The sequence below is a fragment of the Canis aureus genome, chromosome 26 (genome assembly GCF_053574225.1).
Source record: "Canis aureus isolate CA01 chromosome 26, VMU_Caureus_v.1.0, whole genome shotgun sequence".
NCBI lineage: Eukaryota > Metazoa > Chordata > Mammalia > Carnivora > Canidae > Canis > Canis aureus.
In genome coordinates, this window is record NC_135636.1 from 21,533,283 (window position 1) to 21,544,837 (window position 11,555).

An 11,555-nucleotide genomic window follows, 5' to 3' on the forward strand; every position below is an offset into this window, starting at 1 on the left:
TGCTCCCCAGGGAAAGCTCGACTTGGCTTGGGGTTATTGCAGCACGAAGTTCCTCACTCAGCTAGAAAATCTACCAGAGACTCAGGGCAGCAACTGTATTGCTGTGAATATAAAATCACCATGAATATAACAATAAAGGTTTTGTATAATGGGAAAAGTCCTGGAGCTTGGAGAAAGAACCTCTGTTACCTTGCAGGTCAGTATGCTATGATATTAGACCTTCACTCTGTCTCTGTGTCTCTCTCTCCCCCTTTCACTTTGTTTCCCAGTTTCCCACTTATTTCTAAATAGTGCTACATATAGATAAAGGGGGAAAGACAACTGGGCCACCACTTCATGAAGAAACAAAGAATGATGGCTTATTAACAGCAAAGTCATTTAACCAAGGCTTTTAGGTACGGATTATGAAACTAAAGAACAAAACAAATGTTTGTTTGATTATGAATTGTCCTTGGGTTTCATGGAGGATTCAGACTCTTGAATCGAATTTTCACCTGGATTATTGCATGTGTTTCCTACCTGTTACTTTATCGATCTTCCCTTTACAGCTGTAAATTCTTCAGGGTAAGCCCACAGTCTTCTTTATCTTTTCTTCTCCAAATCCCAGGTGATTCCAAACACCTAAAAGGCTGCTTATTGAATGGAATGACAAGTTGACTGACTGCGTCCATTCATACATGAATAAATAAAGTTCACACTTTAGCATTGTTGAATTATTCCAGGTTGTAGCTGAATGCCCAGTCCGGAATTTGAGTGAACTCAGTGATCATTTGTTGTGATACCTGAGCCTTACTCATCCCCTTCTCCAGGACTCTCCAAGAGCCAGCCCTATTCTGGTGACTTCATTCCCCACATGCTTTGTCATTGCAGTGCAATTCAATAAGTATTTTTTGTGCTCTGGTGGAGAAAAGTGTGGTGATACCCACACCGTTAAGCAGTTTACAGCCTGCATGAAATTATTCAACTCCAACAACCAAATGACATTACAGTTGTGTATTGGTCTATTCCATGGCATTCTTGCCTTGGAGGTAAGATAAACCATAGGTAAACCACTCCCAGAACAGTATGGAGATACAGGCAGAACAAAGAAACAAAGATAGGCCCCCTTAAAAAGAGGAGAGCAAAACAAAGGAATGAGGAGGAGTGAGACAGGAAATTCTACAGTACAAGGGACTAACCTGGAATTCAAAGGGGTAGAGAAAACACTTCCTCTTTAAACCCAGAAGAAGAAAATGTTTTCAAAAATAGAACGACAGAAAGGATTGTACATCTACGATTTGGGAAGGTCATAAGGAAAAGAGAAGAGGCTTCTAAGGTTTTAGAATCTGATATCCTTAAGGCTAGTTTCTGATATGCTTCTAGATAAGGTCAGGATTTCCCAACTGGCCATTAGAGATGCCCTCTGGGTGGGTGACCTTGGGTGATTTACTTGACCTCTCTGTGCCTTTTTGTTTTTTTTTTTAATGCATCTATATACATCATGGAGTTGTAAGAATAAGTGAATCAACAGGCCTGGAATGATGCCTGGCATTTAGGGAGTATACTATAATTATTATCCAATATGATTACTTTTTGTTGTTGCTACTGCTGTTATTGTTAGAACAATTCAGCAAAATAAGAATCCAACTAATTGTTAGACATTGTTTCACACATATATCAAACAGGCCAAACAAATAAATAGCAACTTCAGTGACAAATAAAAGTGGGAGAGATCTTGTCTTTGACCTTTTAAACCATCTTGTACAAACCAACCACTTACAAGACAGCTAAGGATATTGTAGGGGAGGAAAAACTTTTCTTCCACCCTCTTATGCTCAGTACCTGAGAGGCCTGTGAACTAAACTGACAAAGGAGAAAAAAGGTTTGTCTCCCACGCATATAGGAGCCAACAGAAAAAGTAGCTGACTTACCAAATGGTTAAAGTTAAATCCCTATGCACCTAATTTAGTAGAGGAAATGGAGGAAGGAGAAAGGCTTCCAGATGTCTTTAGGAAAGCTTCTTTTCTTTAGGAGGGGGCACATGGCTGGCTCAGTCAGTTAAGCATCTGCCTTTGCTCAAGTCATGATCCCAGATTCCTGAGATGGAGTCCTGCATGGGGCTCCCCACTCAGTGAGGAATCTGCTTCTCCTTTTCCTTCTGCCCCTTCCCCAGCTTGCACTTTTTCTTTCTCAAATAAATGAATAAATAAAATCTTTTTTTAAAAAAAGGAAAGATGAATGAGTTTTTAGAACAGGTGAGAAATAAGCACTTTGTGATAACATTTGTCTGTACAGGTGTGAATGGTATTCCCATCTTCATAAAACTCTTCCCTCCTAGGAGATTTATAGTAGCCTCATTTCCCAGAAATTGCAGCTTTTCCTCAGATATGGGAAGCTCAAGGAGGCTTTTTTCTGCATCTGTTGAATCTCAAAAGTCTTAGGCTTAAAATAATCTTTAAGCTAATTCTGGGGTTCAAATGGACCTCTACAACAAACACACAAAAAAGTTCATGGAATGCTTGGGATAAGACTTCTTGTTGTTTTGCTTCTCTTTTTACAAGGTGTGTGTGTGTGTGTGTGTGTGTGTGTGTGTGTTTCTCTTGAGATTGTAATGAACATGATCACACCACAAGTAAAGTTAGAAGTGGGTCAGAAGGCACTCTGAAGCCTTATTTGGTTGCTGGAGGTCATTAAGCGTGGCTGACCCTAACGCGATGTTAAATATGTATACGTCAAAAAAAATAATAATAAGCTAGTAAGTAAAAAGTGCTACATATATTTTCTAATGTTAAAAATATTAAATTTAAATTAAAAATACTAAAAAGAATTCCTTTTCGAAGTATTTTTAAGGAAAAAAGCAGGTCCTTGGAACTTCCGTTGTCTCCTCCTGCCCTGTCCCACATTCACATGGTGATTTTTTTTTGGTGATGGGCAGCAACTCACCTTTGCGGTGGCACTGCCTGCAGGGTGGGGTGCAGACCCTACACCAAGGTGACCACATTGAGATTCTGAGATGGGAAGTGGAAAGTGAATATAGGTAAGCAGGTCTCTCTCTCTGTGTCTGTCTGTCTCCTTTAACTTTTCCTTTCATGCTGTCTGATCATCCTGGTAAATGTTAACATGGTCATCCCATTTGCCTGCAACCATGTTAGTCCCCTCACCTTCATCCCCATCCTTCTCACCTTCACCTCTATCCTTCTCCTCACCTTCATCTCCATCCTCCTCCTCACCTTTATCTCCATCTTCCTCCTCACCTTCATCCCCATCCTCCTCCTCACCTTCATATCCATCCTCCTTCTCACCTTCATATCCATCCTCCTTCTCACCTTCATCTCCATCCTCCTCCTCACCTTCATCCCCATCCTCCTCCTTACCACGGAGCCTTCTTCCTCCACCCCATCAGCCTCCTGATCCTGGCCTACGGGTTAGCTTTCCCATGAGCAGGGATGCTTCTTCCATTCTCTGCATCCTACATGGAGTCCTTCTTCCAGTCCCCAGAGGCCTGCTAGCCAAGGGGGGGGGAGGGCACAAAAGGGGGAGTAAAACGCAGTGCCAGGTTGGGGACTCTGGTGACAAAGCTATGGAGTCTGCTGTGGCAGAGAAGACGCACAGAGGTGGCCACAGGAGCAGAAGAGAGAAACTGCAAAGAGCAGACAGTCTAAGACAACTTTGTTTCCAGGACACCCAGGCTGACATAATCGCCAGACCTCACATCAGAATCATTGGGAATATCCATACATGAACTTCTTACTTAAGGGTTTTTAAATCAGTGGTTTTGCTTTAAAAGATCCAGCCACCAACACCCAGGAAAGTACATCTAGTGACTCTCCCCATTCTGCTCCCTAACCCCTTCAAAGAACTCTCCATTCACCCAATTGTTTCAATCTGGTTCTCCCAGCACCATCTGCCTCTCAGGTGAGGAAAGGGAAGCTGGGAGAGTCCTGGTGTCTCGACCCAAGTCCCGCACACAATCCTTACCAGGTTTCCTGCACTGAAATGGAGTCCCCTCCTTCCACAGTCACTGAGCGAGGACACCTCTGTGACAGCAATGCCTTTAAGACTCAGAGTACAGCCAGCATGCAGAAGGTGGACACCACCCAGAGGCTAGGCTCTGCTTCACTGTGGAGCAAGTTGAAGCACAGCCCGTTTCTGCTCAGCTTTTTTTTTTTTTTTTTTACCTTCATGCCCTGACCTTCCCTGGTATCCTCCCTCCACAAATCTCCCCACTGTCCCAGAGAAAAGGGATCTTGTACCACAGGTACAATAGGCATCTTTCTTCCTTCCTATGGCATGTGGATTTAAACAGAGCCTTCTCCTCTTTATAAAGAAGTTTCTTTCTAGATTGCCATTCTTTCTAGTAGCCCTGAAGTGAGGCCAGGATCATGGGGGTGGGGGGGCAGTGTGTCTCCCTGACAAGTGTACATGGGACAGCTCAAGGTATTTTATTCTCTTGCAGACTGGAAACAGTAAGTCAGGAGGCTTAGGCTCTAGGTTGGCTCTTCTCTTAGTCATTTTGTTTTTTACCTTCTCCAAACCTTGGCTTTTTCATCTGTCATATGGGAAACTATCCCACCCTATTTAATATTAATTCTTAAAGTCAACATTAATGCGAACATCAAATAGAACCAAGCCTGATTGCTCTGAAGGCTCTAAAATACTCCATTTGAGGGCAGGCAGGATAATTTTACTAAAATGCAACCTGTATTTATTTTGTATGTGTAGCCAGCCACTAACATCTTTAAGGTAAAAGCAGCTCTTTCAGTTTCCAGGGAAGCTGAAGGTCACTAAAGACGAGGGTCAGGGTGTGAGGGCCTTTGTGGGACCAAGGGGGCAGTGGTATGCAGTAATTGTAACAGGTGCTCTGGTGTCTTGTCAAGATCCTCACTTCAGGACCAAGAAACTCACCACCTCCATTGCCAGGAGGGTTGGCCCCTGGTGGCTACCTTAACCAGGGCTATGTGACCTTCCTGGAGGTAGCCTGAGTCCAAAGATGGGTTGCTTCCAGTCAAGACAGCTCTGAAGGGCCACCCAATTCCAGAGCTCTGAGTGGGTTTGGTTGAAACCTGTACAGTGACAGCATCACAGCCATTTCCCAATCTGCCCAACCCCCCTCACTTACTTCCTCTATTTTGTTCCCAAAACTTCTCCCCCTAAACTTCCCATATGGAGCTCTTCATTTCAGACTCAGCTTCCTTGACACGGGGAAAGGGGCTGCCAGGCATGCTAAGTGTGCGAAGACCTCATTCTTAGCTCTGCCAGTACCTGCAGGAGGGACAAGGTTTCATAAGAGATGTTGCATCTCTGGGCTTAGTGGGTGCTGGACCACAGAGAGACTACAAAAGCCTTCTTGAAGTCTGTGTCTCTGCCTTCTGCATCATCTCCCTCTGGCCCATAGATTAAATGCTGTCTGCATTAGCCAACCAAGAAGTCACCAGGCATTTGTTGTGTCTAGGGCAAGCCCCTGGTGTCCTCTCCTGGGTTTGTGCCTGCTATCTTATGTACCTTGGAGCACAATCTTTCTGGAGTCCACTGTCCTCATGTTTCCCTTGGCACCTAAATAAATTCCCAGGGTGATTGCCAGCATTCAAATAAACAACCCTGACCTCAGCCTGAACTGAAGGGGGGGAGTGGGGAGTCACCTCGGATAACCTTTTCTCCCCATTTATGGAACACAGACTTTAGCACATGGCCCAGTAGGACTATGATTTAAGTTATTTATATTCAGGGATCCCTCGGTGGCGCAGCGGTTTAGCGCCTGCCTTTGGCCCAGGGCGCGATCCTGGAGACCCAGGATCAAATCCCACGTCAGGCTCCCGGTGCATGGAGCCTGCTTCTCCCTCTGCCTATGTCTCTGCCTCTCTCTCTCTCTCTCTGTGTGACTATCATAAATAAATAAAAAAAAATTAAAAAAAAAAAAGTTATTTATATTCACTACCCACATGTCTTGAATGAGAAACTCATAAGCAGCCAAGAAGGACATGTCAGGGACAGTGATTTATGTTATGGCACTGAGAGATCTCATAAGTGGGAGGTGACTTATATGACATGGGCACCAACCAATCCACTGGATGCCAGCCAGTCAGAACAGGTACCTGTAAGCCAGCTGTGCTGGATTGTACCAGCGAGGCTCTAACCTGCTGAGCCCTACATCACTGACTCTCCATAAAACATGAGGTGTAAGTGCTGTTTTAGTTGGGTTCCTCCAAAAAAGCACGATCTGAAAGAAGGACGTGGGTGTGGGTAGCCTGCCTGGGAGATGATCCCAGGAAGCAGGAGTGAGGGGTAGGGAGAACAAAACAGGGAAGGGGGGATCCCTGGGTGGCGCAGCGGTTTGGCGCCTGCCTTTGGCCCAGGGCGTGATCCTGGAGACCCGGGATCGAATCCCACATCGGGCTCCCAGTGCATGGAGCCTGCTTCTCTCTCTGCCTCTCTCTCTCTCTCTCTCTCTGTGACTATCATAAATAAAAAAAAAAAAAAAAAGAAAGAAAAGAAAGGAAAAAAAAAAACACGGAAGGGCAAAAAGCCCACACAAGTGTGTTACCGCTGTGGGCATCTGAGGCTCAGTCCCACTGGGACCTTCTGAAGAACCATGGACAAAGCACATCAGAAGTGTTCTACCAGAGGATGGAGGCTGTGGCATTTAACTGTTGATTCCATCCCCCCTTAGATGAACATTGCTCCCTCCCAGGGCATTAGCTCCCTTGCACTTTCTAGTTACCTGAATTTTCCCAAGGGAACTTCCATTGTCTTCAAGAAAGCAGAGTAGTTTCCACGTAAGCTTTATAAAGAATGCTGACAAAGCATGAAAACTGACTGTCAAAGGCGTGCTAAAATCAGGCGAGTTGAGAAGGTGTGACATAGGACATCACAAACATCTGCTAAAAGTGCTTAATAAAGGTACAGATGAAGTGCACCAAGATGCACTTTTTTTAAATAATAAATTTATTTTTTATTGGTGTTCAACTTGCCAACATATAGAATAACACCCAGTGCTCATCCCATCAAGTGCCCCCCTCAGTGCCTGCCACCCAGTCACCCCCACCCCTGGCCCTCCTCCCCTTCCATCACCCCTAGTTCGTTTCCCAGAGTTAGGAGTCTCTCATGTTCTGTCTCCCTTTCTGATATTTCCCACTCATTTCTTCTCCCTTCCCTTATATTCCCTTTCACTATTATTTATATTCCCCAAATGAATGAGAACATATAATGTTTGTCCTTCTCCGATTGACTTACTTCACTCAGCATAATACCCTCCAGGTCCATCCACGTCGAAGCAAATGGTGGGTATTTGTCGTTTCTAATGGCTGAGGAATATTCCATCGGATACATAGACCACAGCTTCTGTATCCATTCATCTTTCGGTGGACACCGAGGCTCCTTCCACAGTGTGGCTATTGTGGACATTGCTGCTATGAACATCGGGGTGCAGGTGTCCCGGCGTTTCACTGCACCTGTATCTTTGGGGTAAATCCCCAGCAGTGCAATTGCTGGGTCGTAGGGCAGGTCTATTTGCAACTCTTTGAGGAGCCTCCGCACAGTTTCCCGAGTGGCGGCACCAGTCACGTCCCCAGCAGCAGCGCAGGAGACCGCCAGGGGCCGCGGCGTCCGTGGGCAGAGGAAGGGCGCCGGCTCCGTGCTCCGAGCGGCGCGGCTACACCAAGGGCATCGTGAAGGACATCATCCAGCACCCGGGCCGCGGGGCACCCCTCGCCGAGGTCGTCTTCCGGGATCCGGACCGGTTGAAGGAGCGGACGGAGCTGCTCAGCGCTTCGAGGGCGGACACACCGGCCAGTTCGTGCGCTGCGGCAAGAAAGCCCAGCGCCGCAGGGCATGTGCTCCCGGTGGGCACTGTGCCCGGGGCCGTCGTGTGCTGTCTGGAGAGCCTGGTGGCAGGGGCAAGCTCGCCCGAGCCTCCGGGAACTAGGCGACCATCATCTCCCACAACCCGGAGACCAAGAAGACCCGAGTGAAGCTGCCGTCGGGTTCAAAGAAGGTCATTTCTCCGCCGCCAGAGCCTGGTGGCTGTGGTCGCTGGACGGGGCCGCGCCGACAAGCCCCTTCTGAAGGCTGCCGCGCCTACCGCAAGTACAAGGCAAAGAGGAATTGCTGGCCACGTGTGCGGGGTGTGGCCATGAACCCCGTGGAGCATCCCTCCGGAGGTGGCAACCACCAGCACACGGGCAAACCCTCTACTACCCGCAGAGATGCCCCTGCCGGCCGCAAGGTGGGTCTCACTGCTGCCCGCCGGACTGGGCGTCTCCGGGGAACCAAGACGTGCAGGAGAAGGAGAACTAGGCTTGAGGGACTTAATAAAGTGTGTCCTAAAAGAAAGAAGAAAAGAAAGAAGAAAAGAAAGAAAGAAAGAAAGAAAGAAAGAAAGAAAGAAAGAAAGAAAGAAAGAAAGAAAGAAAGAAAGAAAGAAAGAAAGAAAGAAAGAAAAAGAAAGAAGAAAGAAAGAAAGAAAGAAAGAAAGAAAGAAAGAAAGAAAGAAAGAAAGAAAGAAAGAAAGAAAGAAAGAAATCTGGAAGTGGTGTGGGAGAGGACATATGCTTCTTGTCTATCCAGCAGTCCTTCCAATGGGGAATCACCTTTCTCTTCTCATTGTAGTTGTGTTTGCTCTATGTAGTATGCAGAATAAAGGTCCCCCAAAGATATCCATATCACAATCCATGGGACCTATAAATATGTACATTGGAGGCAAAAGGGAATTAAGGTTGTGGAAGGAATGAAGATCACTGGTCAGCTGACTTTAATGTGGAAGATTATCCAGTGGGATTATAATCCTCTGGATTATCCAGTGGACCCAATGTAATCACCATGTCCTTTTAAGTGGAAGAAGGGAGACAGAACTTGAACTACAAAGATGACAGCATGACATGGATGTTACTGGCTTCAAAAGTGGAAAAATTGGGCACAAGCTGTGACATGCAAGAGTATTCTATAAGGTGGAGAAGGCAAGGAAATGGATTGTCCTCTAGAGCCTCTAAAAGGAAGGCTGGCCAACACCCTGATTTTAGCCCAGCATTTCCTATTTTAGACTTCTGACCTCTAGAACTGTAAGATAATAAACTTGTTATTTTAAGCCACTAAATTTGTGGTAAATTATCATAGCAGTGATGAGAAACCAATACACTCCATCTGATTTGAGACTGACTGGGCCAATTTGTCACCCCAGGGATGGGATCATGCCCTAGTCATTCATGTCCCAGGCCACAGTGATTCATGCAAGAACAAGCACATGATCTAGGCAGGATCTAGCCTCTCCCAGGGCTAATGGGAAAGATGCATCCTTAACTGGGATATGCTGTGGCCTCCATTGTCCTTCCACTGACCCTTGCGATTATAGGCCTCCCACCAAGACTGCAGCAAAGGGAGTGAAAGCAACGAGGATGTCTGCCTGTGGGAAGCTTTCAAGAGCTGAGCCTGGAAGTGATGGATTTCACATCTGCCAAACTTCCTTTAATCAGACCAAAATCCCAGGGTTCCACCCCACATCAGGAGACACTGGGAAATGTGGTCAGGAAGCCCCAGGAGGTAGAGGAAAAGAATTTCAGGAATAGCTAGGCATTTCTGCCTCATTAGCTTGAAATCCTTCCCTTTCTAACCCAACTGGAATTTATATTCATCCCCATAGATTCATCATGAACATAATCACTTATTTGAATATGTCTGCTCAAATTCTACTTTTCCAGAAAGAGCAACAGTGACCACCTTTCCTCTAGCTCCTCTTGGGTACCAGTATTTTTGTTTTCACAATGTTTATCAAGGAATAGAGAAAGGGCAGCTGCTGAGGTTAAGAGAGTGCTATCAGAAAACCCGAGGGATTTTTTCCACCCACACATGCATTTCCCCACAGATAGCATATCTGTCCCCAAAGAAACCTGGCTCTGACTCAATGAGGTTCAGCACCAGGGTGAGCCACAGCTCTTAATGGGGATGTGTGGGGTGGAAGAGGACTGAGGACCACGCTGTACATTTATCACCCAGGCAAGCAAATCTGGTCAGAACTTTTACTTGTATGAATTTATTATCAGATAATTGTGTATCATGCCACACAAGTCAGATCATGACCCCTAGAATATAGCCACACTTAATAAAGCCCTCTATAACTGCAACTACGTGTCAGATTATACTTGTTACTTTCTTTCTGCCTTCCTTCATTTCTTTTTCTTTCTTTCTTATTTTTAAAAGATTTTATTTATTTATTTATTTATTTATTTATTTATTTGAGAGTGACTGTGAGTGGGGGAGGTATGGGGGAGGAACAGGGAGGAAGGGAGAAGGATAAGCAGACTGTACACTGAGTGCAGAACCCAACTTGGGGGCTTGATCCCAGGACCCTGTGATCATAACCCGAGATCAAAACCGAGAGTCAGATGCATAGTCAACTGAGCCACCCAGAGGCCCCTATTTTGTGTGTGTGTGTGTGTGTGTGTGTGTGTGTGGACTTATTGCAGGCCTGGTGAAGTATGTGGACCTCTTTCTTAGAATAATGTTTTGAAATTCATAAAACAAAATATTTAAGGATACAAAGGAAACCAATTATATTGAAATGCGCCTACCAAAACATTTAAAAATAAACAAATGTTTGTTATATATGCCTCTTTTTTTAAGATTTATTTATTCATTTTAGGTGGGTGGGGGGCAAAGGGAGAAGGAGAGAGAATGTACAGTTGAGTGGTATTAAGTATATACATATCACTGTGCAACCATCACCACTATAATCTCCACAGCATTTTTCATCTTGCAGAATTGAAACTCTGTGCCTATTATACAATAAATCCTCTTTACCCCTTCCCTCATCTCCTGGCAACTACTGTTCTACTTCCTTTCTCTATGAGTTTGACTACTCATAGAGTAGTGTACCTCTGCCAGGAACACCTTCTCTGGTCTGTGCCTGGTAAACCTCACCCCTTGCACATGTGTAGGTGTCCTACCCCTACCTCTGGGCCCCGACTGGTTCAGAAGTTCATGCCACCCACACTTCAAGGGGCCAACACCTGCAACTTTCTGCCTGAGAGCTTTTTGAAGTTTCTGGTAGCTGCTCTGCATACATACACGACACACCAGAAGTATCAGGAAATTAATGCCCCCAGAAAAAAGCTCTTAGCTGATGATGAGAGGAGTTGGTCATCCTCCTGTCCTATTGATCCTCAAATATGACAGTTCTGAGGCATAGTCTACACTGTTTCCCTGCTCCTCTTTCCCCTGAAAGGATTGAACACTGTTTGCCTACAACGGGTCACTCACTTGGTGATTCATTTTTATTGTTTTCTTACCTTCCCCTGCCTCACTTTCTTGTTCCTCTGCTAATATTTCCTGGGATTATCACCTAAAACAGCTACCTGCCCTCAAATCTTTGTTTTGGGGCAAGTTTCCCAGGAAGTCTGAAGTGAGACACTGCTCCTTCAAAACACCATTCAAACTCCTCCTTCCTCAGAAAGACTTCTCCACTCTCCCTCACAGTTGGCTGCTCCCTCCTCTGCCCATAGTCTGGGGCACACTCCTTGAAGTTCGTATGGCTCATATTGCCAGGCTGTGGTCAGTTTACACATCGGGTGTATAGGGTTTCTATTGCC

At 45.6% G+C, this 11,555-nt stretch overlaps 1 pseudogene; it reads left to right on the top strand.

Annotated features, from left to right (window-relative positions):
• The first annotated feature begins 6,024 nt into the window (after positions 1–6,024).
• On the top strand, positions 6,025–11,139 carry LOC144298911 (large ribosomal subunit protein uL2 pseudogene; annotated as a pseudogene).
• The last annotated feature ends 416 nt before the right edge of the window (positions 11,140–11,555 follow it).